This window comes from Aptenodytes patagonicus, chromosome 23, assembly GCF_965638725.1.
Source record: "Aptenodytes patagonicus chromosome 23, bAptPat1.pri.cur, whole genome shotgun sequence".
Taxonomy (NCBI): domain Eukaryota; kingdom Metazoa; phylum Chordata; class Aves; order Sphenisciformes; family Spheniscidae; genus Aptenodytes; species Aptenodytes patagonicus.
The window spans coordinates 4,245,869-4,273,581 of NC_134971.1; the positions used below are offsets into that span (position 1 = coordinate 4,245,869).

A 27,713-nucleotide genomic window follows, 5' to 3' on the forward strand; every position below is an offset into this window, starting at 1 on the left:
ACTCTTCTTGCATTTTGGACTATATAAACCCGCCATATTCATGAGCACGTAATGCCACACAGGCCAGTGGCAGGGTGTGAAAGAACACATTGGGGTACGAGAACCTGCCCCCCTGATTCATTACAAGTCTTTACTGACAAAATTGATACATGTGAGAAGCAAGCACTTCTAAGGACTCACCAGTGAAGCTCCAACCGGGGGAAAACGATACTTGCCTGAACCTCAGTGCGGGATGGAGTCTCTGGAGAAGAGGCAGTAGGTGAGATCCTCCTCTTGTGTCTTGGGTAGGTCTTTCTTGGAGACTTCTGGCCCTGACTCTTGCCTTCAGAAGAATCCAGATGACCCTTTCTCTTTCTTGTTTGTAAGCAATTCCCACTGAAGTCATCAAGTTACTCCTGGGAGGCGGGGGGAAGAGAGAGAAATTTATTCCTATGTAGAGCAGGACTATAAGGGTTGTGCTTCACTGAAATGCCACAGGTAAAGGTCAAACAGGTGCCTGAGTCTTGAGCTGACACTGTACACAGAGCACTTCAACCCCAGATTACGCAATGGATCTGGGGGGGGGGGGGGGAAGCCTTTTTCTTTTCTAATATTAAAAGCAACATGAACACAAGCTGTCTTGATAAATAAGGAGATAAAATTCATTTAAAAAATTAAACACAGAGCAAAGTTTTCCCTTCTCTACCTGAAACAATTCTCTCTTAATCCCAAGGCTGTAACAGTTCTCCAGTCAATCCCCCCGAATCACCCTTTTTGCAGCAGAATACATCTGTGGGGCCAAATGTTGCTGCCTTTGCTCTGAATAAACTTCTTTTTCCTCCCAGGTAGACCTAACATCTCAGCCACCACCACCACATTCCCACTGACACTGTGGAATGTCCAGACACACAAAATTCCACCCCAGTTCTTTGGAGGGGATAATATTTCCCTACCCAGACCTACCTAAAGAAAACACATCAAGTTATTCAAATATTTATTCCTAGATTCTGGAAGGTCGGACTGATCTCACTTCTCCAAGCGTGAGTCCGGAGTAACGACTGAAACTCGGGATTTACACCCGCATGTTTGCAATCAGCATGAAGTAACTCAGTGGGCATCTATCATCAGAAGTGTAAAACGAGAGCTTTGCATGCATAAAGCACTGCAAGATAAGCCCACAGTCTCAAAAAGCAAAGCAATGAAGCCAGGCCTGATCCTGATGCTGCATCAGTATTCAGCCGTGGTTTCAGTGGGACAGCTCGGTATTTACACTGGAGTAAGGAAAATCAGGATTAGGCACCATCTGTCTCAGAGAGTCAAGCGACCAGAATTGCTCTACACATTTGAATCCTCTTCCCCATTTCTTTAATCTCCTACACATTCCAGGTTTTCCATTCAGCTCCAATGACAAAAGGTTTTACAAAATGACAGTCCAGATTGAGAGAACAGAAATGACAACCTCTGACAAAAGAGATACCAAACTTTTATCAACGATAAGTGCTCCTTCCACACAGACACTGGTCTGCAACGGTAAATATAAGGCAGATGTCGAATGGAAATTAAACATTGTGCTCCCAGGGTGGCCTCGGCTGCATTCAGAGTTTGATTTAAAACAAGGCCAGAGTTCTTTCATCATTTCTTCAAAAAGTTTAAATTCTAAAGATATTCCAAACAGACACATACTTGACCTAGAACTTGGCAATGCAAGACAATATATATGTGTAAAAAAGACTAATACGGAGAATAAAAGGCAAAGCAAGTTGTCTGTAGGACGGACTAAGAGAGTTTGTTCATCAAAACCCTTATATTTCAGCCTTCTGAGAGTTAAAAGTGAATTCAGGTGAAATATCTTTTCCCGTTTCTTTCAACAAACATTCATCATTTGGGAGACTCGGACAACTACATATTCTTAAACGTAACCAAAACAGGAGCCTAACTATTCAGCAGTTTAAGGAGTATTTCTCTGCAAGCTTCTTTGAGACTTAAACCATATTTACATCCGTGAAAGCACTCTGCCTGTTATTATTAGACATGATAAAATTGCACTAGACGTTTGCAATGACTTAGATATTCAGACTCGAGAAGCACATATTTGAATGGTCTGTAGTGTTTTCTTTTTATATTTTCCGATAATATAATAGCTCAGTCGAAATAATGCAGTAATAGACTTTTAAAAATGAAATCCCAAAGCTGCTAAATATACTGTACAGTTAGGAGAGTAAGTATAAATTTAAGGGTTGAAAAGATGCTCGTATTTACAAAAACAGTTACAAGCATAAACCAAATTGCATTTGCTCCTCTTATACTTCGTTAGATTTTTAAGACAAAAAAAAATGCTGACAGTGAAATGACTAGATTATTTACAACTTGAATACATTAATAAGTTTGTACTCTTCTTGGAAGCCATATATAAGAAATAATTTCTTTTTCTAAGGAATTTAATATCAAACACAGTAAAACAAAAAACTTTTGAGGCCATGACTTTGTAACCTCCCTAAAGTTTTGAACACCGGAAAAGCTGGCCTGTTCACACAAGACAATCAAACACATACTTAAATGTCAAGTAAAGTTCTGTATACATTTTTTCCCCCCATGAAAGGAAGAAATTGTGACAAGATTTTACTTTTAGATGACCTGACAAAGCAGCACTTTCTGGCACGAGCAGGACAGTCATTCCCCCTTCATTTCCCAGTACAAGATTCAATCACCTGAAACACAAACCTCATTCTACACTAAGATATTTTCAAATAAAACCAAGTTGCAAACAGTCTCTCTGGCCTTTTTAAAAATCATTTTCAATTGCTTTAAAACATAAAATATAGATGGATGGATGAATGAATGGACAGCTAGAGAAATGCTTTCAGTCATGCTTCCTCCCCCCCCACCCTTAAAATTGAAAAGCATCAGTATCCAAATAGCAACAGGAAATTTTTACCTTGTGGCTAAATAGCTCACTGTTCACTTTGCAGCTGCCTCTATTTTTTTGCTGGGCAAAACACCAATACAAAAGTCTTTCCTAAGAAACCAAGCTTTTGACATAAGGGCAGCGACAAACGCAAACCTACAAAGAATTTTTCCCCCGTCCCGTCGTTATAATTCCTAATTTTGTGGGATGTATTGCTGGGCTGTTTATCATAACAGTGTGCAATAAAAAGGACGACTAACTCTTGCAATTTTCTCCCTACTCCTCCCCTTGACAGGGGCCACTGATAGGGAAAGAGGCTCGGAAAAGCAGAGCAGTGAAAGGCTAAGAAACAATAGGCAACCATGGCTTTGACAATGCAGCCCTGAACCCTTTTTGCTCCCGCTGTGACACTTGCATTCAAGAGCAAGGGCGGCTGCCATCATAAGAATGGACAATGGCATGAGGAATACAAGGGAGAGGGGGGATAAAAAAAAAAAAGGAAATCAGATGAATTCAGAGCTAAGATGGCAGAGCTCTCACCTTTTCCGCTTTTTTCGAGTAATCTGGATGGAGACGTCCCGCAGAGAAGAGATAAAAAGGGTGTGCTGAACTGTTGGATGGTTCTGAAGACTTCTGCATTTGCAAACGCATTTTAGAACTATTTGTAGGGGTATATATGCTGCATGCCATCTCTCTGTCTCTGTCTCTCTCTCTCTCTCTGTGTCTCTCTCTCTTCTGTTTTATGTCCTGCTATCTCCATCACACACCTCTAATAGTATGAAGACTTTCTGCCCATGTAAGTAAGTGAGAGTGTGTGTTCCTTAATGTTTGAATCAAGACACACGTCTGCATGCATTTCTAATCTAAGGAGCCTATAGCAGTTACTACAACTATCAATTAGTCAGCAATAGCTTGAGATCCCCATGTGTCTGGGTGAACAAAGGTGAGAAACACATGCAAATAGTACTACAGCACCTGGGTCACGTACAGTAACTTAGCTAGCAACAAATAATTGCATCTGTTTCTGCCTTTTCAATGCTTCTTGCTCATTGTTATGTAAAGTTACAGGTTATTAATGTGAATAGTAACACAATTAGACATGGCATTGTATATTTTCATTTGAACAACACAATAAAAGGAAATTAAGCTTAACTAGATGGAAATAAATGGTGACTTAAAGGCTTTAAACTAAAAGATGCTCTGATCTGTAGCAGTGCTTCCATTTTTTGATCAATTGTTCCCGAGTTAAAGATGCAAATGATGTAGATGTATTTGGTCATTTCATATATATTAGATAAGAAACTGATTATTCCAGAGGAGACAGAGAGGATGCCTAATTTCCTGAAGTTAAGTCCATAAAGAGGGTAAGCTAAATCTGTTACTATTTTTTTTAATTAAGCGACTGTTACTTTTAAAATCATTTTAAGGGTGGTTTTTCAGATGTTTTAGACTTAAGCCAGACAATTAAGAAGAAAGATACGGTACCTTTTACTCTCTCCTTCTTCTTAACCTCAAAAAATGAGCCTTACCTTTAAAAACTGTCAGAGTCAAAATGGACTAAAAAAAAAAATGCCCTGAACAAAATCAAAAACAATAAAATGAAAAAGCTCCAAAATCCAGCACCACCCTGACTCCACCACAAGAAAAGACAGAGCTAGGTTGCTATCCATGAGCAGAGAGCATTTCAAAGGTGGTAACACAGTCTGTGGACAATGTTATTTACACAGATTTGATAAGAGCGACTACGGCTCCAAACTGTAATTTAATTTGCAGAAATTATACCCCACGTTTCGAGGTGCAGGGAACTCCGAAAATTAAGCCGTTTGACAGAAAGAGTTTGTTGCTGAGAAGTAAGCATTTTTTCCTCACATACGATATGCTCACAGAGTCCTGCAAGGATGCACGCTGCATAACCCTCTACCGTTAGCTCTCTTTCTACTTATATCAGCTTCCATAGGAGGCTAATTAGTGACACCAAAGGAAAAACATTCTTCCCAATTTTGGGCTCCGAGAAACTGTCAAGTTTATTTAGTTTTAGACGGCATAAAGGAAAAAAAAAAATCATCTTAAATTTAAAACAACATAAATACCTCCTTAAAGAAACAACTCCCCAGCTCCCTCACCTTTTAAGAACAGGCTAGTGGCTGGAAGATTACAGCCGGCCACTGCTAACAACATAGAAGGTGCTCACAATGAAGCAAGATTAAAGAAAAGCTGCAGTAAAACAACGGCTTTGCCCAGAGAAGCCCTGAGTGCAAGCATCCCAGAGCTGACTGTACAGCGTAAAATAAAGCAATAACGGGCTTTAAAAGAAACGGTGCTAAATGGGTGTTGTGCTGACCCGCCATGCAGTTTCATTTCAAAACTTAGCTGTTGGGAATTGCAGGCGCTATGGAGACAGAAGATTTCCAATGTGCCAAGCGCAGAGTTTATCGTAGGCTCTTTGCTCTCTGAAAGACAGACACCGCATAGAGGACTAGCACAACACGGAGAGCAGTGGCCGGCTTTGCAACTCCACCAGAAACAGCCATGCTCGCGGTCCCTTTGCCAGAGGTCTTATCAGGCAGACAAAAGCGTAACAAAAACTACTAAATAATCTCGCCCTTCGCCGAACAATGAGACCTTAAAATATACGTACGCGAGGGTATTACATGCAGAATAGGCAGGGGGAGGGGCGGGGGGATGAGAACAACATTTCCCATCAATGCGTTTTATTTCTTAGTGTCTGAAAAGGCTGTTTCCCACTTTAACGTGAATTACTCATCTCTTTTATCGGGCCAGTCTGTTGCCTGCAAATGTACATCTCAGGTGAAAAGGGGCATTTGTTTAGGAGTTCAAACAGAAACCAATCGCTCGATACTTATCTGGGGTTGAAAAGTAGTTAAATAGAATAGTAAAGACTGTAATCATTCCCGTGGCTATCTATCTACTAACAGCACTTGGGCACGCAGGTCCGTCAGACAGCAAGGTAGCTAAGGGAGGAAGGCGGTTAAACCAGAGACCTAGATATTTTTACTACTGTATTTTACGTCCAATTCTTCTGGCTCCTGCTCTGAGTCCTGATACCGTCGCTCCTTCAAACGCACCACATTCCGATAAAATAAGTCAGCTTTCTTTAAAAAAAAACCCCAACAGACGAATAGACACCACTAATCAGATGTAATATAATCGAATGCTCTTCTTCATCTAATCTGTCTACCCTGTGTAATCTAGCTATTCTACCAGCTCCAGCATTTGTAATAGGCATGACATTGATTCAGATCTCGTATAATGTTATTTCAGTATTTTATTCTTAAACGAGACTACAATTTGGGTGGCTACTTTGCATTCAGAACTCTTCATCAACTTTGTAAATGATATCATGTGTGAAGCAAAGCTGATCTGCACCTTTCTGCTACTTTTTAATTGTTACATTTCATAATGTTGCAGACGATTCTCGGAGCACGGCGCAAATTTTTAAACAGACAAAAGAGCAACAGGACTTTAACAACAGAACTGCCCAGGATCAACAGTGAAAAATGAAAACCACAAAGCTATTCGATAAGATATACCTTCAGACACAAGCTGGAAAGCGATGAAATCTTGCCAGCATACAACACTGATACATTTTTATGTTTTCTAAAATGCAGAATGATTTCCTTAAAAACAAGCGTTTAAACAACATCCACCTAGGTTTTCCCCAAAGAAAAAGAAAACCTCGTCTTATTTTACAGGACAAGCAGGATTCACAGATTAACGGACAAATCGGTCTGCTAGGTAAATGACAGCAGTGGAAAGAACAAACAAACCCTCTCATACAAACAAATATATTTGAATGTAATAAAAATGTTGACAACAGTTATGTGATTAAAGCAATTGTTTTTTTCATTTAAGGCCTTACCATTGGAATAATTTAAAATTAAGTGAGAAACATCAGCCCCTTGGGTTTTGCAGAAGAGATTTAATTTGTAGAAATAGTTGTGGGTTTTTTTAAACGCAGCTATTTTCAACATTGCAAGATAAAGCTCTCTTTTTTTTCTAATTTTATTTTAAGAATAGACCCCATTTAGGATTTCACATTGTAAATCTCCCTATGTCTGAATGCTGTTACAAGGTTTGACAATGAAAGAATAATTCATGTCAGGCAAAAAGAGCCCTTCAATCAGCTTCATGCAGCTTTTCTCCTGCAGGGCTATGCCAAAACGAATGTGGAATCCTGAACTGAACCATCCATCACATTTCCCGAGTCTTTCAATTAATGACACTGCAATCAGATCGATGGCGTGTAATAAGAAAAGAGCTTTGCATTTCTATACCTATTAATTCGCTGAGTAACTCCAGTGGTAAAACGTGACCAGAAAGGGAAAAGAAAAGAAAATTTCATCCTCCTAGCAAGATTTTTGGGGATGTTTAAGCCACTCTGTACAAGCCTCGGTTCTACATTCCTGTCTCGCCCCAAGTCCTGAGTGCTCAAAGCAAAAATCACGTAAGCTTTTTTTGTTTAAAAGCAGGACAGTCTCCCTTCCAGACAGGTATTTTCTCTTCTGCCGCTAAGCACATGGAGCACTAAGCGTTTTCTAGGTAGACACTCTAGATTATAAAGAGGAGTCCATTTTTCTTCCAGGCTCAGACTGGGCAACCCCCACCAGACTCCTGTTAGCCAGAAATGTCCTCTATGCAATCTGAGCCATGGAGGAGCGCAGTCACTTACAGGGCAGGACTCTGCAGACTCGTTCTCCGGTGCGAAGGCAGTAATTAGCGACAAAATTTCCAGATCACAGAACATGCCAAGGATGGAGTTACCTCACGCAGTGATTAACCTCCAACAAAACGAGGTGGGGGAGAGCGCTGGGCAGGGGGTGAGGGCAGCCGGGACAAAAAAGTCTACCAGCAACCATGGGATGAAAATAGAGTGACCTCACGTCACTGAACTGGCATCAGATTTTGGATCGATGACAAAAATTGTCGAGGCTTTGCAGAATGGAGCTGCCAAGCACATTTCAATTCCCTTACTGCAAACGTCGTGGGTATTGTTTGGAGAAGCCGAACACTACAGGAAGAGAAAACGGCGATTAACCAGAACGCTGTGTTTATTAAAAGGATTTAATTCAGAATTGTCTTTTCTTTTAAAAGGTAGCTTTTTGGCCTTAAAATGCCTGACTTACAAAACACCCTCTCTTTGAATATCACGCAGCTGCGCATTTCCTAAAAAGCTACTGAGCCTCTCCTTTCCGGGTCACCCAGGGAAGTAAGAGCTCGAACCCAAAGGCTTTACCACCTTGCGGCTGATGAGCAGCTTAGAAGGAAGGAGTGATTTGGAGGACCTCCCAGGCGACAAGGGTGAGTTCACAGGCAACGGGAGACACATCTTGCCTACAGAAAGATCCCGTTGCATTGCCTTGGACAGGAAACTGGACGTGAACTGCCCCTGCCAACGTTAACCCCTTCCTCTGGATCAGATGAAGCCTCAATCTCCAGCGCTGACACTTATTTCAGCAGCCTTGGCTTCACCTCAAAGGAAAGAAGCTGCAGCTGTGATAGGAGATGGACCCAGGTCAAAACCTACAAAAAAGACCTTCTTTTGGGAGCAGTAGACTTTCAGTGAGGTTGTATATTTTGGAAGTCTTCAGAAAGGGAAAAGAAATCTTTATGAGAGAAAACAAGAAGTGGAACAACAGAAAACAAGGGAGGTTTTTAAGGTTCACTTCACCAATCCTTTCAAATATCAAAGAGTGCTTTTAAAGGATCGTTTCTGGCTTTGCTTCTTAGCATCTTTTATGATCAAATTTCAGCAATTCCGAATTTCAGCAGCACCTCGAAAAAAAGCCCCGTTAATGCTGCATCTGAATGTACCCATCCATGCCACACATGGAGTCAGACACAGTCTGTAAGCTTGCGGGCCTAGGAGGGGAACTGAAAACACCATGGCAATAAGTGAAGTGGGACAATGCTCATGAGCTGACTTGCAAAATAATCACATTAAAGCACAGTGAGAGATGCCCACTCACTGGCAGACAAAGAACAATAAATAAATAAATCATGTAGAAGCAAAGACAATTAATTTACAAATAAAACATGAGAGTTGAACGCAGGCTAAAGAAATAGGAAAAAGAAATCTAGGATGAGAAACCTGTAAAACCGAAAGGAAACTTTGACTAGGAAGCCAAATGCAAAATATTTATATTGCATGTCACTGTATCTTGCCCTCTCTCTATAGAGCACGTAAATGCGCACAACCACAGGTGTCTCAGGACCCCACCACGTTTCAGAAGAGCAGGTTTCACAGCGCAGTTGCCGCACGCACACCTCAGTGACCTCCAAGGTGCAACCAGCCACTCGGGCTAGAAGCCAGCCCCGATCACCTCTCCTGACTTACAGGACACGTTACATCGACAACCACCCCAACTAGTTTTTGTGCGTATGTCAGCATCTATACACAGGGAGGTGTCTTTAAGCCCAGGGAGGTTGCAGGAGCTGGGGGGGCTATTTCTGACACTATACAAGATTCTCACAGCGAATATGTGACTGGAGATTTACAGCTCTGAACAGTGCCCTGCACTGTCCAGTTGCAAAGCACAGTATGTGCTCCACAGCTTAATAACGTACAAATGTCTTGTCTGCTAGTAGGTCAAGGAGAGGGGAGAAAGGGGTGCTGCCTCAAGGCATTATTTCAGCACTGGCTGCCTTCCAGGAACTAACAGAGCTTCAGAAGGCATGGGCAGGCTTGCTTACATCTGCTTCCCTCTGCTGTAGCTGCAGACAGACTTACACACTGATATTTTCTTTCTTTTTTTTTTTTAAATGGGTTTGGACAAGCTTTCAGTAGGTATTTTCAGGGTTCTTTTCCTCATCTCTCTCAAAGGAGCTTTGGGAGCAACCACTGCAAATGAATTTGATAAAGAGAAGGCTTCTATAATTGTTTGTCTTGTTCGGTGGCTGGGGCAACGGCAGCATCTGGCCTCGTGGTAATGCATCTGTCTACGAAAGCTGTGGAGCCTCTGTTAGACCCTGTCAACAGAAAAAGTCAGCTACCTGTCTTATTGCCGTACAGACAGGCACACAAAAAATCCACCCGGACTGTTCAAAGTCATGAACAAATCTAAGCTTTGGGAGTCAGACCTTGTCCCATGTGGTGGGGAAATTTCTGGAAATTTAGCCACAGAAACACAGAGCTTCAGCTACCAAGGTCCTGGGTCCAATCCCTACTGATCACATTTAAAGAGTCATTACTCAATTTCCTTCTTTCTACGGAAACTGTAACTAAAAAGACACCTTCACGATGCTCCCGGTGCTCTAGCACACGATTAATACTACAATTAAATTTCAGCATTAAAACAATCAATTCAACAAGGACGCTGCTAGTCAGCCACCACCTATAAAAACTCCCCTGTGCCTCCTTATCTAGGAATCCCATCCTTAGCTTTCTCCAAATCCCCGTTCAAACCGTAGCACCGCAGTCACTCCTTTCCATCAAAATAAAAGTAGGTATATTTCAGTACCTGCATTTTACATATAATTATCTGACAACACAATATTATTAAAAGGTAGATAAGAAAATTAAAGGGACACCTGAAGGTGTCACCTTCTTGATCATAGAATCAAAGAATGGTTTGGGTTGGAAGGGACCTTTAAAGATCATCTAGGTGCTAAAATATTCTGAGGATGCGTATGGGATTACAAGGCTGGAAGAGGTCAGACACAGTTTAAGTTCTCAAGTAAGGGTGGGGATTTCCAAAAGAGGCAGGGACATATATCGGGACAATTCCACATTTCCTAGGCACCTAAATGAGACAGAGAGGCACAGGGTCCTTTTGAAAGGACAGCGTGCTGCCACTGGAACGAAAAAGGTTGAGGAGCACCGGTTCAGGAGTCATAAAGGTCAGGGTGGGGTGGGGGGTGATCCCAGCTTCACATTCCTCATGATGCCATGGGATAAAAAAGAGCACTTTAGTTTTGTTCTGGGCTCTCTCCACCGACTGATCTCATCCTCAGATAAAACAATAGAATCACATATACAAATATTGGCAGCGCTCAGCCTTGTTTTTCACTGCAAGCCCAAAGGGCAGGCGGCAGTGAAATTGCAAGCTCTTCTGAGCATGTCTAATCATCTCTGCCTGCCAGATTTTCAATCTCTGGTGGCCAGTTCTGTTCCCAATTTATACAAAAATGCAGCTTCTAGTACGCGTGGTGTTCTGAGGACAAGCTCCAGTCCTCAGGCCCATCTGAAACAGAAGAAGAACACACATGGAGGGAGTAGGCACAGAAAGGAGTTCATTAATCGGCCTTTCTTGATGTCCCTGCTGGGATCTCTACTCAAAGCCACGGGTCTTGGTGAGAACAGCTCTCCAATGGATTTATTTTTCCATTGCACCTCCTGGAGGTATAACCTTGGACGTATAGCCCAGAAGGTGGAAGACTAAACCGTATCAGGACTCCCAGCTGCTCCACAAGCCAGTGAAATTTGGAGGCTGCTCCATAGCAAAGAGCAAGAAGCACCACCTTACACACTCGTCAGTCCCACCCAGCTCAGAAAGGAGCAGACAATAGTCCATCGTCACCCAGACAAAAGCAATTAGCTCTTGTTCCCTCATCGGGGTGTTTTCTCAGTCATTTAATTAACACCAATAATTCAGTAGTGCCAACTTGTTTTTAAACAAGGACAAGTGTGCTTTTTTTCTTGTTTTTCTTTCAAGAGTTGTGTAAGTGCCTACAGAGGCTATGAAGATTTTCAGAAATATCCAATAAATGGGCTCCATTTAAAAAACAAACAAACAAAAAAATCCACTGGGCCTTTATCTGCCTCTTTCAACAACTAAACAACTTTTAAAATAATCAGCATTACACGTTCAGGGCTGACACTATACTCATATAACTTTTGACGTAAAAAATCAGTTGCCTGATTTAAACTATTCCCGTAATCTCCCTCTAGAATGAATGGAAAGAGCAACACTTCCAACAGGCAAATCACCTCTTCCTAACACAGGATCTAAAATAGCTAACATCATTCACTCTCTGGACATGCCCCCTTCTCTCCACTGGTTAGAAAGAGATCCTGACTGACCAGCATAGTCCTAAACTACTAATTTTTAGACATTTAAAGTTAGACAAGATTAATCCTCTCCAAAGTGTCTAGCCCTTGTATGACTAACATTGGGATTTCCTACAGGGATGTAGCAGCCTAAAACTGATAAAACTCTTGAATATCCTATGTCATCTGAAAATAACACATTTCAAAAGCCCTAGCCAGTATCTTAACTGTCTCACACGACTTTTTGACATACAGACTGATACATCTCATGCATTCCTCTAATATCTCAGGAGTGGAAACTTGTGAGAAAGAGGTTATGGGTAATGTTCTTTATGCTACTTAAGCAAATCTCTTCTTAATTTCAAGTGCCTAATCATTTTCTTGTGTCTGTTACCTTGGTTCTCACCTTCTTATTGTTCTTCTACCTCTACTACACTCGTATACGTACACACACACACACACATATATATATATTTGGTCTTGACAGATACAGAGATAACTCTTACAAAAAGGAGCTTAATCTTAACTAATGCCAGGATACAGAACAGAAAAAAATCTATTTACATTTTTGTGGGCTAAGAAATAAGTCTTACTCACTCAAAAGCTGAGAAGTGGGATAATTTGAGATGCTATCAGATGCTTATCAGATTTATGCCAATGGTTAGTGAGCCTTAACTGCAAACACAGACCTATCAGTGTTCTTGCAAGTCAGCTGCTGCATGTTTTAAAGAGAAGTCACCTCTTTTCCAAAAGTACATCAGTCACATGTAAACTGTTGAACCTGGAGAAATAAAACTTTCCTGATGGTCACAGTAGTCGCCTTATAGAAGACTTTATTACCCTTACATTAGCCTGTAAAATTACCATTATTACTGAACTCAAAACTAACCGCTGGTGTTTCAATTCAGCAGCCTCCTGCAGCAGAATGCAACAGCCTGACCATGCACTGTGAGTACGATTCATACCTTCAAAGGCAGAATATAAGGATTATATACTGCTTTGGCTCACTGGAGGAGGTGCATGAGTTTAAATACCCATGTATTAGAGTTCAAGACAGATTTTTGGTCCCCCCCGAAGTATTCTGAGACCAACCATATTTGGTCTGAAGTGGATTTATCAAAACTTTATATTCTAGTGGAAATCTGATAAAACTAATATCTTCTAAACAGTTTTTGGCATCTAAGCCCCTACACAGAAAAGATGACCCTACAGAAGATACACAGTGAGTCTGAACTCTTCAGTTTGCCTTGAGCCCTTACACAGAGATCAGAGGCCAACTACACTAGAGTTGTGCAGTGACAACTCCACTCTCTGTTTCCTGGACACTTCCAGCTATTTATACAAGCACTAAAACTGGCTTCTGGGCTATCGTACGATTTTCCGAGTTTTACAATCCAGTTTGTTTTAGGAATTCACCTTCAGAATGTGTGGTGAGAAGATGATACCGCAAAAAGAGTGTTACCGCTCTGTAACTCGTGTTACCTATGAGCTTGCTCAGACCTCAAAGAAAATGCCTGAAGAACCTCTCGTAAGCCAAGTTTAGCCTGATGGCTAAACCACTGTAGGTGGTTTCACTAACAGTAGTGAGGTTTTGGCCCATTTTTTCAATTGAAAATCTGGTACAATGAAGCCTGCAGAACTGAAAAAAACATATACAAACCGTTATCAGAGACTTAGGTTTCTAAACCGTATTGAGGTTGCAAAAACAAATTGACATCAACATATGGGGAAAGTCTGAAGTTGCAGCAAACATTCGCATATGTGAGAAACTTTGGCATGTAAGAGTCCCCATTAAATTCAAATGTACAATGCACAAGATTAAAGTTATTCAGAGGCATTAGTGTTTGCAAGATCAGACCCCGAGATTTCTGTGTAGTAACAGTTACTTTAGGTTTAATCTGTTATTGCATTAATATCTATAAAGAGCATATATAAATACAAATCAGATGGCAGCTGCAGTCTTACTGAAGAAAAACAGAAAGATTGGAGGGCTAGGGGACTAAAAATTTCCATGATGGCAATTTCCAATGCCACGTATTTTGGGATTATCATCCTGCTCAAACTGCAGCTATTTTTTTTCCATACACGATACACACATATATGAGAACGAAAAAGGCAAAGAAATGAATTGGAGAAAGAAGAGAAGGACAATACTGATGGGAAAAATTGCTTCAAAACGGACAGATTGCCCTTACACAGGAGCAAGTGGTAGTCTTAAGTATGGCAACCCCCCTTAGATTTCTGTGAAAAGCCTGATGTGCTCTACTTAACACTTAAGAAAATTCACTAGGGAATAATGACCTCTAATTTATTTTGGCTACAGTGATCTTCATCTGTGCTTCTGTTCATCTCACTCGGAAGATTTCAGGGTACTTTTTAACCAGGGACTGACTCATTCTCTAGCTGCCTAGTAGTTAATCTGCTCAGATATTTCCCCAAATAACCATCTGCTCTACCTTGTATTTGTTTCACTCTCCGACTATCTTAGTTCTTGGTCTGTCCTGCTGGCTTATTCAGCACTCTTTAAATTTCTCCTCTGGCCTTATGTCTGGTTGCTTATGTTTTGGACAGACAATAGAGGTGATACAGGCCATTATTCATGAGAAGCTTCAAGTGTAACGTGAGAAACATCTCATCTCCTGACCCCTGTTAGCATAAGAATTGCTGACAAAATTCTGGACTGAAAGAGAAGAATCTTCTGGGAAAAATATAGGCAAAAGTTTCTCTTGAGAGATATGTTTTGTAAGAAGAATCCAGATTAATTCGCTGCCTAAGGACCAGATCTAACTCCTAGTGCAGATACTGGGAATCTAGAGAGCTAGTGCAGGAGAAACCTTACATGCTTGTGAAATTTTAAAGAGAAGGATATTCTTTACCACTCCTACAGCTCTGTGCTCTTGCATTTTATTTTTTTATCCAAGGATCACAAGGTGATTTGCACACTTTGGTGAATTAAGCCTCACAACGCTCCTGGAGAGGTTGTAAATGTAGTTAATAGTATTGATTCCACATCTGGATCGCCTAAGTTAAAGATTGAAGAGATCTCCTTGGATCATGCATTTTCATGCATCATCAAGTTACCAAGTTTTAACTAGTTTCAACTTGATTTTAACAGAGTTACACCTGAAAGAAGTTGGGGTGATGCAGTGGAAAAATCACACATACTGAAAGCATAGTCTCTGCCAAAGGATCATCAGACACTAAGCTGAAAGTACATCTGATCATAGAAAGCAAATTTTGGTAACAGTAGAGCCTATATCTGCAATTTAGAAGCAAAGGCAGGAACTGACCCACCCTACCGTCTGCTGATGTGCCTATGGAAAACCCGTAGATAGATAGGTAGACAGACAGATGGATTTGTCCCGAAGCAACAAATGCCATGCCACAAGATACCTACATAACATACTGAGGGCCAAATTCTTTCTAACAAAAATTCTCAGAGCCTATTGACTTTATCCCAATTCATTCAATTTACAGATGCATCAGTGGCTCCAGCAATTTTCTATCACATTTGCTGAAGAAATCAACACCGTTAACACTGCCCATGCGGAGAACAGCATAACACAATATTGAACTGGCACTCCAGTGGAGCGGCACGCACCTTAAACCAGAAGGGTATCAGATAGCACTGATAGGCAGACACATCCACGGGACAATTTTCAGTAGAAAGAAATGCTATCCTGCTTGCTGAGACAGGGTGAGACAAAGTGTTTAGGAAACCCATTCCATCCTGTGTACCCTGCAATTGGGATCAATTATGTGACTAACGTTTTTCCACATCTAGCTTTGGTGATTCTAATCACACTTTGTGCTTCCAATACTTCCTGGGTGTTATTTCACAACAAAGTTGGCACAACTGGCATCAATGGGGTTGCCTTAGCAGAAGCAGAGCACTAGGCCTGCCAACTTCATTTTATTTGCACGAGGTATATAGACAAGGTAATGTGTCGTATCTCAAAGTGGCAGAGTTGTCCAGTCTGTCAATTCACACCATCAGCTTTAGCGAGTGGAACTGCACAAACCAAAACCGAGATGGTTTATGTGCCGATTCACCACATGATAACAGACTACAGGACTTGCACGTGAACCTTGCTGAAGCTCTTTAGCTGAACGCTTGTCACATCAGAGCACAACCCTTCAACCCATTTCTGTCCTCCACAAATACTTAAAGGTTGATCATGCATCCAAACTCAACAGGGTAAGACCTGGCACAGATGTAAGGGATGCTAGTGAGTCAAAGCAACTTGCAACAGATGGTCCCACTTCGTCTAACTGGAGCCCAAAGGGTTTGTCATCCAGCCGCAGAGCCATGCACGGGATTCAAAAGGCAGGTGCACTCCCAGGATAGCCTCTGTGCCTCCACTGCACGATCCCAGAGATGAATCTGGGATGATTAGCTCCAATCTGAGGTGAACATGGGCCAGCAATAGAAGGGGATCACTTTGAAGATTTTCAAATGCATTGGAGCCCAATTCTGACAAGCAGTTTAACTGCTCAGCTGCACAAAGCTGTGAATAATAATTCATACATTTGAGAACCTACACAAAATTACCTCTGAAATGCACCAAGCTCTGCCATTAATAAAACGCAAGCGCTACAATTTTAGTATCATATTGTACCAATACTATTTAAATCATTCGTGAGGGGGAGGTGCTACTTTCACCCTTTTACAGTTGGGTGAAGCGAGATGCAGAGGTGCATAATTTGACCCAGGATATAAGTCATGTCTGTGTCAGTCACAGACCACAATAGTTCACAGCTTTCAGGCAAGTTTTCAGTGCACTAGATCTTACTGGCTTTCACCAGTGTACTTGATTCAGCACAAACTAATCCAATACTACTTTAAAGGAAAAGTATTAAATAAATGGCAAACAGCAAACCGAATAGGCAATTAATATTCTTGGATGGATTAAAGGAAAAATCTACATGTACATACTCAAACTATTCCAAAACAAAACTTAAACATACTGAGAAATGTTTATAGATGTTCAAACTGCTAATGGAATGCAGGAGGCTTTTCAAATATCATAGGTCAATGAAAAAGAATATGCGAATTTCCAAATGTTCCTTGCTCGGCTGATCCATCAATATGATAACTAATACACACTTAAACTCCTCAATGTACTCCCTGAAATTAAAACAACCAGATAGCACAGAAAGAGCTTAAATAACCACTATCAATGGATTTCAGATAAAAATCAAGAAATAATTTCAGAAAGATCACCCACCACAATCAAATGAAATAGCTTTGGAAATGGGTCAGGGAAGTGTGAGCTGGCAACCAATTACATTTTGTGTGCAGAGGCAGTTCAGCAACAAAAAGTCTCCCCAGATTAAAAGCTTGACAAAGTTGGTCCAAGCTACGCTCCTCACTAACTGACGGGGGGAAAAAAAAAACCTTCATTAAACTAACAACTTTCTACTTACCAACAGTGTTCACGATAGAGTGGATGTTTGCTCAGAGATAGGGTTTGGGTAGAGGCTGCACCTTTTCTCTCCTTGTTTTGGGAAATCAGGAGTGGCTACTTAGCGGTCCCCACTACCTCCCCAGCCACACACCGCACACGCGCAGGGCAGGACACACTCCCCTCCTCGACCTGTAACGTGTCCCCAACAAATGACAGCACCGGAGGCAGGATTGCTGGGCATCCCTGTGCCAAGTACAGGCTAACAGGAGCTCAGGGTGCCTGTACCGTTGTGTCGCCTGCACAACCAGCACAGCCCTCAGCACAGCAGTGGCGTTCCTGACGTAGGATGTTTTGACATACACGCCGAGTTAGGAAAGCTGACTACCTCTGCGTTAAAGCTTAAGGGAGAAAATAGAAAAAGCCTGGAATGCTTACATAGGTTTACAAGTCACCAGCAGCTTAAAGGCATTTAGGGTCCTAAAGATAGAGCTAGGAACCTCACTGAATCTTCTGCAACACTGAAACACTAAATTCCCGTTTATTTCAAGAGACACTAGACACCAAGTCTTTCCTTTGTTGTTTGCTTTTATCTCATTTTCAACCTATCCCTGTCATTATCAACTGAATACCTTTCAAATTCAGGCCCTTAAGCACTTTTTTTGTTTAAAATAGGACTTGGAAGTCCAAGTCATTTACATGCTCTTGTAAATGCCACCCTGCTCTCAGTGAAGTAAGAGGAGAGTCCTGGAAGACTACAGTATGGAGAAGAAACTCACAGTATGGGAGAAAGGAATGCCATCAAGGAATTAACGTATTGTCTGCATGACAACACTTTACAGGTTTCACCTGTGGAAATGCAGAAACACTCCACTTTCCTTTATAAATGGTGGTGTTACTTTAATTTTAGTATCATCCAGAGGTTCTGTCAGAGGTACTGGCACACTCCTGTCACTCTACAATCCAGGTCGTTAAGAAAAATATCAAACACTACTCAATTCACCACAAAAACATGCAACTTAGGAGCACTGGAAGAGCATTCTCACTAATTAGTCCAAGGGAGGACATTTCAAAACAAGGCAATTGAAAGCATGGGTCAAGGTTAGCCCTGAACTCACACACACGAAGTTTGAGAGGAAAAATGCTTCTCTCTGGGCGTCTCTTCCTGTTAATCCTGTTTCGGCGCTGGCTGGCCCGGCTGCCTCTCGTGCTCTCCTCTCTCCTGGGCGGAACCCTGCAGTTCTTTGATTTCCTTTCATATTTGCAGCTATGTCATTTCTGGCTGACCCTTCCCAAACCTCGGATGTTTTCCTCTTGGAGCTGCAGGAGCATTATGTATGCTTACCAAGAGACCAGCCTGGAGCTGGGCTAGTCTTAAGGCTTTGAGGGTCTTTAGAAACTTTTTGACAATTCTGAGAGGTTGGGGAAACCAGGAGGAAAGATGGGAGCCATTTTCCCCATAATTTTAGCCTTTATTTTGCTTTCCCCCCACATGCGCCCAGAAAGATAACACCACATATTTTTCTGGCTGTAGAGCCTTTAGTGTCTTGGATAATGGGACGGTTCCTCACAAACATCAGTTACTGGAAATCGTGTACAAAATTGTCCTGTCTCCACTTCCCGCTCTTCTCTCCCCCTCCACACAGACAGTCTCTCTTCTAAAAAGAGCACAAATGACTATCATTAAAGATGAAGCTTGTGGGTTGTGAAGTTTTGGCTGCTTTAACAATCAGACAGACCAAGTCAGCTCAGCCCAGCTTAAACTACAGGATCACAGGAGATGGCCAGGCCACCACGGGCTTTCGCAGAGAGGAGCCCAAGCCACACATCTGCACTACGGTCTGAAACCTCGGGGTTTCATTTGGGATTGCTCAGACCTAGACTATACAGTTTAGCCTCTTCTCCCACATGAAAATTGACTCCCATATGGGTGCTGCATTCGGGGGTTTATGGGAGCTATCAGGATACGGTTACTGGGCGAGAAACCCCTGATAATTAGTATTCCCACAGGATGTTTCTCGTCCTTCCTGATTCCCAGCGCATCAGAAGTACCATCTTACCAGCCACTCCTGAAGCGTCGCAGCAACCCACTCTGCTTGTGCCTGTGCAGGACTGGTCAACAGTACCACACAAAAACCTCAGCTGGAAACACTACGCACACCAGAAGACAGATCATGCACAGAACCTAGAAATGCCACCCCATAAAAGCCTAGAACACCCTCACTTCATAAAAATGAAAGTTAAATGCCCTTTGTTAATGTTACTAAAGTCATTTAAACACGGCATCATCCACAGTACACCCAGAAGCCTACCAATACAATGCAAACCCACCACTTTTAGGTGTTAGCTTCTTTGAAGGGGCTGGAGCAACATAAATTAGTCCTAAACATCTTGCATTTTCCAAGGAGAAATATTTCCATGAACAAATGAAGAAAACAGACTCCCAGGGCCCCCCATAAATTCTGGCACAGAAAGACATGTGCTTCCATTGAGTACATTTCAGAACAATATTTCCTGAGGCATTTCTGAATGGTATTGATTTACATGCAAAAGATTACGTCTGCAGCCATGCAAAAGGACTGGACAACAAAGGTGAAAGAACAATGCATCAAGAAACAAATGTAGACCTTTTTTCTTCAAGTTAATTAAAAGAAACTAGGTCTGATTCCCTTTGTTTGACACCAGTAGGATACCATTCACTGCTCAGGAGTTAATCCTGATTTACTGCAGCAAATCAGAGCGATACGCGCTCAGCATATGAGCCATTCTAAGTTGCAATCAGACAGAGACTTCAGCACAATGCTCCCTACATCTGCAACAAACTCGGATCAAATTTTACTAATCACCTACCTCTTTTCAATCCATTATGTTGACCATTAAGATAATCATACGAATTTGTAAGTCTGAGATGGGGGAGCCATGTGAGCCTCCATGGTTGTGTTTCTATGGAAACAATTCCCCTGGCATCTTCGGTCCACATTCGGTATTCCTGTCTGACTGTTTGTCTCATTCACACACTCAAAATCCCCATTTTCCAAACGCTCATTTCAGGAGGGCTATGTTTTCTTCTTTTTTTCTATTCAGCCATTGAGCTGGATATCACGGGGATGATCTGGCAGGTCACTGTGCCCCACTCCTGACCCAGAGAAATCAGGATGAAGGCAACAGGGCAGCACAGTCTCCACAGGCGCTTTTAGCGCTTTTGCTTTTTTTGGTGCAAATGGCAAGACTGAAAATTAGTCCTAATTATGTTTTACAGGTTTGGCCGCTTTCATCCCTCAGTGAAGATCACACATGAATTACAATGGAAAGCAATATCTGTAGCAACTTCCATCCAGAAGCTACCGCACTCCCATCTCCTTCCTCTGCTCTCTGGCAGCTTCACCCATCTCATAAAAGCAATCACTTCTGTGAAAGGTGGCAGCTTCTGAACTCCACGCGCAGCCAAGCCACACCGCACTTCAGCCCTGGGACAGGGTAACTCCATACCCAGCTGGAAGAAGGAGCATGCAAGGGAGCCAGAAATTAACTTCTCGGTTAAAATCTGGCCATAATGCTTCAATTAACTCTCCATCCTTATGAAAAGTACCAAATCCCAAGCAACAGGGCCTCCACCACTTCCCTTCTGAGACTATTTCGCAGTACAATGTGCTTCACACCTAATTTTCCTAAGAGTCAGCCCACGTTTTTAATTGCTCAATCTCACTGTAATTCAATCCCCATGGACCATCGCGAACAATTCGTTCCTTGTGTCTGCAGAGCGGCCACCATCTTGATCAACTCAGCAAGGACGGGGCTAAGGGTTTCTAAGGCTGAAAACATGAGCTGCTATACCCCGTTTCAACAGGCTACGCTCACTAATTGGGGTATTTACAGACCGCTCCTCTGTGCAAATGTTGCACAGAAGGAGGCATGTCATATACATTCAGTAGTGGATTACACCTGCAGCTTCTCGGCACTTCTCATGGCAACGTCCCTCCATTTTCTGGGACTACGTTAGACTTTCCTCTACTGGATTAAAAGCTCTCTGTGTTTCTGCAAGAGCAGGTGAAGAAAAAGGTAACAGAAGTGTCCTTTCAGTCCATCTTTTTGCCAATATTCAGCTGAAGCATTAAACAAAACGTTAAGCCTTCTGGTACCGGCTCTGCTCGTTAGCACTCTTGCCCCAGTACAGGCATCAGCACAGGCCGAGGCCCTACGGAAGAAAGATGTCCGAGTATCTTCTGCATTTAACCGCTCTGTATTCTGAATATACCAGGAATTAACTTGCAGGAGTTAAAACACCAGTTGCCTCCCTAAACTACTGCTTCCACTCCCGCTGTTGCCAGTTTTAAAAAAGCGCAAGGGCCACATTTTTAGACAGTATAATTTGGCACAGATCCCTTAGCTCCATTGTTTTCACTGGAACTGTGCTAAGTTACACCAGATGAGGATATTGCTCTAAAAAGATTTTGCTTTAAAACAAACACACAAACAAAAACAGGTTTAGACAAGACCGGGGATTTTGAAGCTGCATTCCTGTCTCCAGAAACTTCCAATGACTTGCAGTAGTCTGCTTCACCAAGCCACAAATTTGTAATGCCTTTAATCTTTCCATGTAAGTCAGATCCTCTACTCCCTTAATCGTTTTTGTTGCTCTTCTCTGAATTCTGTCCAATTTACCACACAGTACAGACTACATTACATCTGAAAGGCCAGAAGTATGGTGTACAGAAGCTCATTTTCAAATTCTATGACCTCAATTCTTGGGAGGATTTCAGAGACCAGACACCAGGCTATAAATGAAGAATGTGTGCCCGTATAGCTGGGTAATTTAAATGCATTTTCTGTGAATAAATCTACTCGGTACTTTCTTGATCTGTACAATCTTCTGCCATAGGGGCCTAACATAAAAATACTTCAAAGGCTCTAACAAATTCCCTCAAGATGTGATCTTCAGCATTTCAAAAGCTGAAAGACATAGACAAGGTTTAAAGTGATCATGATATATTTTCAAGGTAACACTCTTCAGCAATTCCTGTTCACCCACTTCTTGAAAGTGAAATTATATCACCTCTCTCTATATGTATCTTTTTAACTTATTGACTATCTTATGAGCAATGCAAAGATGAAGTGAATTTGACTTTTGGTTAGGGCTTACTATACCTCATTATCTTTAAATGAAGCACAGCAATGCTTCCTTCCTTCAAATACCCACTAGACAGTTCCAAATGGAAATCCTCTAGCCACAGACCCTCACCACTTCCCTTGCCTCTTGCAGCACTAAGAAAGTTTAGATTTGGATTCAAGTTTCAGCCCCGATCTCCCTCCCCATGTTGAGCTGAGAGAAGACCCTGCATAGTAACACTTTTGTGAAAGATTATTTTTACGTTACACCTCTGTCCACCTCTGATATTAATTATACAGTTTGAGATTTAAGCCAAAAGATATTTTGAAAATGGTGCTCTTGGCTGAAACCAAGATTCCTCATGTCCTCCAAATAGTTTCATAACAAACTCTCCTAGACTGCGGCATATTTAATGAGAATGCAGATGATCAATTGCAGCCCGCCTTGCACGGTTAACTCAATCAACAAACTACTAATGACTCCAGCATGTTACAGCTTTTTTGGCTAATGAGAACCGTATTGACCAGATTTTTCCCGTTCTCCCAGGATCAAACGCCAATATGGAACGAGTTCTGGTACAACTGTAACACAAGCCTGCAAGGAAAACGCTGACCAGCAATAGCAGGACACAGCCTGAGTGTCATTAGGGAGCAAAAGATCTCCCAGGCTTGTGGGCCAGCCTTTCCGAACCCTTCCATAGTATGTGTCTGTCTGGTGACAGCAAAGCCCAGAGAAACTCAAGAGCTGCAGCACGAGCACGGAGCTTCCACCTTGGCGCACAGCGTTTCGAGACAGAAAAGCCTTTTGTTCCCAGCACGCTGGCTGCACCGCCGCCTGTCCCACCACTCCTCCTCCTCCTCCTCCTCCCTGCATTCTGCTGCCACTGTGCTGCAGGATAATTTGTAGCAGGTGAGAAGTAAACACGCTCTGCTTCCTCCTTCTTTCACTTTTGTTCTGCCTGTTGCTGCAATTTACCCTCACCTCCATTTCTTCTTCCCTCCCCCTTCAAATAGAAGTCAATTGACCATTTGCTGTATGGAAATCTAACAGCTGACCATGCTTTAAGTGAAGAGCAGTATTTATTGCAGAGCCTGAGGACTGAGATGGGAAACAGTTCGTCAGGTGTTATCTTGCCTGTTACCAGCCACTGTTAAATAAAGATTTGCTCCCATGGAAAGCAATGGAAAGAATTCCAGTGACTTCAGTCATCTTTGGACTAGGGCTTTCTTTCCTTACAAAATAACCTTCAGTTTCCGGTACAGTCTGACTTCTAAAATGACCGATTTCTAAAATAGACTTTCCATTCTCTACCCCGGAGAAAATGCTACAGTCTGACCGATTTCTCTCCGTCAAGAGGAGACCTTAGTTCCATTTTTGTCTACACTATCGTTTTGCTGGGTGACAAGTCACTTCCTTTCTCCAGTCCTTCACTTCCCTCTATCAAACAGGGATAACACAGAATGCTTTGTCCTCTAGGAAGTAAAACTGCTGCAGAAGAAAAACAGGTATTACTTTGCTCTCGATCAGCTTCATGCTGCACCACCTGAGAGCCACGCACTCTGCCATCCCTGGCTGCAACCAAACCAAAGCAAAAAGTAAAAACACACTGGGTAAAATGGGGAGAGAGAAGGAGTAATTAGGACCTGTGAATCAACTGGAAAGCAGCAATTCTCCAAAGCTTCTTTTCAGACTAAGCCAATTTGCTAGTATCATTTTGAACAAAAATCATGGAAAACGCACGCCATTCATCAATAGGGATTGTATTCCTTCCTCTTTAAGAGGTGCTCCTACGCAGTTCTCTCCACTTAAAAGGCTTAAATATTAAATATCATTCAGCCAAGTCATAGTGGGGGTCCACGCTTGACTTCATTCCTCTCTTAACAATGTCCTCAGGCCAGCCGCCAGGAATTCAGACACTTAATAACTTCCCTGGGCTGAGAACTCTTCACCTCGGGCATGCTCTCCTCTTATCTACAGTGGGAAACGTTCCCATTCATTCCATGGTCCGCTCTGACCACAGCACTCCTTGCTTCACTGACTCTTTCCTGTATTATTCTTCAGGTTCAAACTTCCCAGCCTCACCTGCAGGTCCACGCACACCCTTATTCTGGTAGCTTCCTACGCCCTCTTAACTTAGCCTTAGCTTTCACCCTACAACATCTAAACCCTTTGTCCCCTTCTCCTACCCTGACTTCCATGTCGTCTTCTGTACCACCATCCTCTCCCTTGCAAAGGCTGATCCACAGAGCTCTTGGACTCTGCTATTGTGACCAGTTCTGATAAAGGATCTTTTACTCAGCCTTGCATTTTTAATGTTGAACGGCCTTGTTTCAAAGCCATACTTCTAACAGTATGCCACCCTCTTCTCATACACATTCAGCTTTGCAAGAGCAATTCCAGTGACTTGTGAGCAGAAGCTGGAGCTCCACATTCACAAGCAGGTTTCTGCTCTTCCCTGCTCTTCCCTTAGAGCATGCTGGGAGGCCCTGCACAAACACCGATCAAGTTTCTCTCCTCCAACCACTTCACACTCCTTTCCATCCTCCTTTTTTTCCAAAGGACAAGTTGTGGTTTAACCCCAGCCAGTCCTTGACTTAGTATAAGCACTGCTCAGCAACAACTAAGCACCACCCAGCCGCTCACTCACTCCTCCCCAGTGGGATGGGGGAGAGAATCGGAAGGGTAAAAGTGAGAAAACTGGTGGGTTGAGATAAGAACAGTCTAATAATTGAAATAAAATAAAGTATAATAATAATAATAATAATAATAATAATAGAAGAACATACAAAGGAAGTGATGCACAATGCAATTGCTCACCACCCACCGACTGACGCCCGGCCAGTGTCCGAGCAGTGATCACTGCCCCCCAGCCAACTCCCCCCAGCTTATATACCGAGCCTGACATTACACGGTATGGAATGTCCCTTTGGCCAGTTGGGGTCAGCTGTCCCGGCTGTGCCCCCTCCCAGCTTCTTGTGCACCCCCAGCCTTCTCAGTCGGTAGAGCATGGGAAGCTGAAAAGTCCTTGACTTAGTATAAGCACTGCTCAGCAACAACTAAAACATCAGTGTGTTATCACATTGTTCTCATGCTAAATCCAAAACACAGCGCTACGCCAGCTACTAGGAAGAAAATTAACTCTATCCCAGCTGAAACCAGGACAGCACACGAGCCAGCTAGCTAGAAATGGCCACCAGAAATGTGCTTTCACTGATTTACTCAGTTTTAACCTCCTTCCTCCCCTTGCCCTGTACAAAGAGTTTACAAAGAAAAATTCAGAATTGGGTCGAAAACTATGTGATTTAAGCCCATTCTTGACCACTGCTAGCAGAGAGGAGCCATTCCCTACCAGCATGGTTTAAGAAATGTCCAAGTCACTCTAGGCTTTATTCTCCTGGACATCAAGAAGCCAGTTCTTGAAATATATGACTGGCAACTCCTGGCAGTGGCTGCAGTCTAAAGTAAATTAAAGTTACAGTAAAAATAACTTTGCCACTGCTCTTGGTTTCCTTCTGCAAATGGAACAGGGCATTAGCACAGCCAGTTTTTGTACTACAGGACTCCTTCCTCAGATTGCTTTTAAGTTCATTAAGTTCCAGCTTCAGGAAGAAAATGGTAGCATTTGATTTATTGGTACAGGGGAAGGAGGATGAAGTAAGCAATAAATCTAGTAACAGTGGTGTTACTCCAGCTCACTGCAAGCCAGTCCCAAGGAGCACCCAGATTCCAGTCCAAGACTAGCACATATATTTGATGTCCAAGGCAAGTCCTCTCCTTGCTCTGTGCCTTGGTTTCCCTGCTCAGAATAAGATGATGCTAACTGTGAAGCTGAATTCCGTTACATTTGGCAGAGACATAAAAATATAAAATCATGTACTCACAAGCAAATCCATGGAGACAGTGTTATCAAGCAACGTACTTCTATATAAAGTATGTCTCTAGGATACATACAAAAGAACCAGCGTGAAGGCATTAGGATAGCCCTACAGTTATTGACACTGTCTTAGCCCTCAAGGTATTTTGTTCTATTACCGACTCTGCCAGACTCCCTGTGTGAGCCCAGGCAAACCATCAAAACTTTCCCCGTCTGTACAACAGAAAAACGATCCATTCTTCCTTGGTTTCTTCTTCCTCTCAGGGCTACTGGCATTACAATCTCTTAGGGCCAGACAGTGACTCCTTCTGGACATGCTTGCAAAACTGACCTGACAGAGCTCCAAATTCAGCTGCTGCACTACCAATACAAATAATGGGCCACCAATACATGTAATATTGGATAGACTCAGACTTACCGGCAGAAAAGAAGGAAACTGCTTACCTAGAATGGATTATTTGTGACTTCTGAAGCAAATATGAGAAAATTAATGAATTTTCTGCCCGGTTTTTTGTCTTTTTTTTTGCCTTGAGAGAGTGGAGAGGAATTACTAGAAGGTTCTCTGGACAAATCAATGAAATTAACACCCAACAAATGACCTTTCCTCAGTGTCTTGTAAGTACCTGTCAACTTCAGGAGTGCCACCACAATTGAATGGAGAGATTTAAAGCCAGACTATTCATTAGAGAGCAAACTATTATTCTAGAGACTTAAATGAATTGGCTAGTGGCCAGCCTTCCTTACAGTTTAGGTACTACTAGTAAAATGGAAAGTGGCTGCTATTTGGCTTGCACAAAAGCACAGAAGAGAAAAAAGTCTTTTAAGAGGAACAAGAACCAGGCTGTTCAACTGACGATGGTCTGACATCCTCACAAGATGGCATGAAGGGTAAGCAGATATACAGCATAATCAGGGAACCACGAAAACAAGCAGAAGTCTGTAAACACCAGAGATAGCCTCTATTTTATGGCATCGCTAACAATCAACCAACTAAGCACACTATAATGAATGCATTCATAAAATAAAGAGGCTGGGAGGGTGTCTCAATAACTCCAATTTTCTTTTATACAGTAGATACTACTGACTTACCATATGCAGTTCTGAATTAAAAGCCAAATTATTATCTTCTCTGATACAGCTCACATTTTCATTAAATGCTAACATTTCAAAGTAGGAGTTACAAACCTCACCATTAATCATCTGTTTTGTATCAAGTGATATGTCACCTTTATCTCCCTAGAGCCCTTTTCTCAGGATAACCTTCTTCTCAAGTTCCCCTTCTAAAACCGTTATTTATGATGACTAGGACAAAAGTAAAGGGGACTAACACGAGCTCTGTTATACAACATCGCATGTGTCTGTACAGTACAACCAGGAATAGCACCTCAGCTAGCAGCAAGCAAGCCAGCCTCTGAACAAGAAGAGCACAGCTGAAT

The 27,713-nt window shown here is 42.2% G+C and overlaps 1 long non-coding RNA gene across 1 annotated transcript in view; it reads right to left on the reverse strand.

Annotated features, from left to right (window-relative positions):
* Positions 1 to 221: 221 nt before the first annotated feature.
* Positions 222 to 27,713, reverse strand: part of LOC143170395 (uncharacterized) — a 41,589-nt gene continuing 14,097 nt past the window's right edge. The window contains exon 3 of the long non-coding RNA XR_012997047.1: positions 222 to 395. This is a non-coding gene — a long non-coding RNA (uncharacterized LOC143170395). The remainder of the gene's footprint in view (positions 396 to 27,713) is intronic.